Source organism: Myotis davidii, unplaced genomic scaffold (genome assembly GCF_000327345.1).
Source record: "Myotis davidii unplaced genomic scaffold, ASM32734v1 scaffold1366, whole genome shotgun sequence".
NCBI classification, from domain to species: Eukaryota; Metazoa; Chordata; class Mammalia; order Chiroptera; family Vespertilionidae; genus Myotis; species Myotis davidii.
The window spans coordinates 153,971-156,508 of NW_006297473.1; the positions used below are offsets into that span (position 1 = coordinate 153,971).

The 2,538-nt window shown below is 35.0% G+C and overlaps 1 long non-coding RNA gene across 1 annotated transcript in view; it reads right to left on the reverse strand.

Annotated features, from left to right (window-relative positions):
* Nucleotides 1-2,012, reverse strand: part of LOC107184570 — a 19,007-nt gene extending 16,995 nt beyond the window's left edge. The window contains exon 1 of the long non-coding RNA XR_001515423.1: nucleotides 1,930-2,012. This is a non-coding gene — a long non-coding RNA (uncharacterized LOC107184570). The remainder of the gene's footprint in view (nucleotides 1-1,929) is intronic.
* Between the last annotated feature and the right edge of the window lie 526 nt (nucleotides 2,013-2,538).

The window sequence follows — 2,538 nt, forward strand, 5'->3', positions numbered from 1 at the left end:
GATGATTTCTCAACAGAAACTCTGCAGGCCAGAAGGGAGTGGCAAGAGATATTCAAAGTGATGAATGCCAAGAACCTACAACCAAGATTACTTAACCAGCAAAGCTATCATTCAGAATTGAAGGGCAGATAAAGAGCTTCACAGATAAGGAAAAGCTAAAGGAATTCATCACCACCAAACCGGTATTATATGAAATGCTGAAAGGTATCCTTTAAGAAGAGGAAGAAGAAGAAAAAGGTAAAGATACAAATTATGAACAACAAATATGCATCTATCAACAAGTGAATCTAAGAATCAAGTGAATAAATAATCTGATGAACAGAATGAACTGGTGATTATAATAGAATCAGGGACATAGAAAGGGACTGGATTAACTATTCTTGGGGGGAAAAGGGGTGTGTGAAATGCGGGAAGAGACTGGGCAAAAATCATGCACCTATGAATGAGGACAGTGGGTAGGGAGTGAGGGCGGAGGGAGGGGTGGAAACTGGGAGGAGGGGAGTTATTTGGGAAAAAAAGAGGAACAAAGGTAATAATCTGAACAATAAAGATTTAAATAAATAAATAAATTAATTAATAAATTAATAAATAGTAATAAAGTGCAGATGTAATCTATGACATAAGCCCAGCCCTATTTTTCTCATTGGATAATCTAAATGTCAAATTAAATGACAGGAGTGAAATTCTACTACAGAAAAAGATCATGAATATTAAAAGTATTACTTTATTTTTTCTTGTGAAATTTAAATATATATGAGAAAAAGAATAATTTTTAATTTTTCATAGGTATCTTCTACCTATATCATGGATGAATTACTGAGAGTTCATCAAACATTTCACATTTTTCTGTGTTTGATGGTTTCTCATATGATGATTCTTTTGTTTAGATCTGACTCCTCTTCAGGATGATTCATATTCTTCAAAACTAATTTACATGTTCTATTTTAAAAAAAAACCTTTATTGTTGAGATTATTACAGATGTCCCTCTTTTTTATCCCCCATTGCCCCACTTCACCCAGTTCCTGCCACCCCAAGGCTTCGCCATACTATTGTCTGTGTCCATAGGTAATGCATATATGCAGATAAGATATTTGTTTAATCGTTTTCCCCCACCCCTCTTCCCTCTGTAAATTGTCATTCCATTTCCATGCCTTTGACTCTATTTTATTCACCAGTTTATTCTGTTCATTATATTTCTTACTTGTTTATTTTGATTTTTAGATTCGTTTATAGGTATGTATTTGTTCCCATTTTGTTGTTCATTCTTCTTCTTCTTCTTCTTCTTCTTCTTCTTCTTCTTCTTCTTCTTCTTCTTCTTCTTCTTCTTCTTCTTCTTCTTCTTCTTCTTCTTCTTCTTCTTCTTCTTCTTCTTCTTCTTCTTCTTCTTCTTCTTCTTCTTCTTCTTCTTCTTCTTCTTCTTCTTCTTCTTCTTCTTCTTCTTCTTCTTCTTCTTCTTCTTCTTCTTCTTCTTCTTCTTCTTCTTCTTCTTCTTCTTCTTCTTCTTCTTCTTCTTCTTCTTCTTCTTCTTCTTCTTCTTCTTCTTCTTCTTCTTCTTCTTCTTCTTCTTCTTCTTCTTCTTCTTCTTCTTCTTCTTCTTCTAGAATACCCTCCAACATTTCATATAATGCTGGTTTGGTGGTGATGAACTCCTTTAGCTTTTTCTTGTCTGTGAAGCTCTTTATGTGACCTTCAATTCTAAGGAAATGCCCATATGACTGTCAGCTGATTTCTCAACAGAAACTATGCAGGCCAGAATGGAGTGGCAAGAATTGAAGGTCATTTGGAATTGAAGCTATCAATTACATGTTTTCAAGTGTTTTGGGTACATACCTGGGTCATATGGTAACTTTATTCTTAATTTTTTTGAGGAATCATTCACAAAGGTGCACCCCTATATTCACTGCAGCATTATACACTGTGGCCAAGACATAGAGACAACCAAAGATCCTGTGATAGAGGACTGAATAAAGAATATGTGTTACATATACACAATGGAATACTACTCAGCCATAAGAAAAGATGAAATACTGCCATTTGAGACAACATGGATGGACCTTGAGAATATTAAGCTAAGTGAAATAGGTCAGTCAGAAAAAAGTTAAAAAACATATGATTTCACTCATATATGGAATATGAAATGAAAACTCCTGGATAAAAACAGCAGTGTGGTCGTTGCCAGAGAGATGAGGATGGGAAGTGAGGTTGGGGGGGAACAGGGGGCTAATATATAGTGACAAAAGATTATTTGACTCTGGGTGGTGGAAACACAGTACAATATACATATCTTATATCATAGAAATGTACACTTGAAACCTGTATGATCCTATGAACTAATGTTACTCCAATAAATTTAATTAAAAAATAAAGATGTGCCTCTTCCTGGCATTGGTCCTCTATAGCTCAACCTCAATTTCTTTTCGTTTTTTTTTTATTGCTTAAAGTATTACAAAGGGTATTGCATATGTGTCATATGTGACCTTTTTTTCCCCTCGCCCTTGACGTCACCTGGCCTCCCCTACCCTCCAGTGTCTTATGTC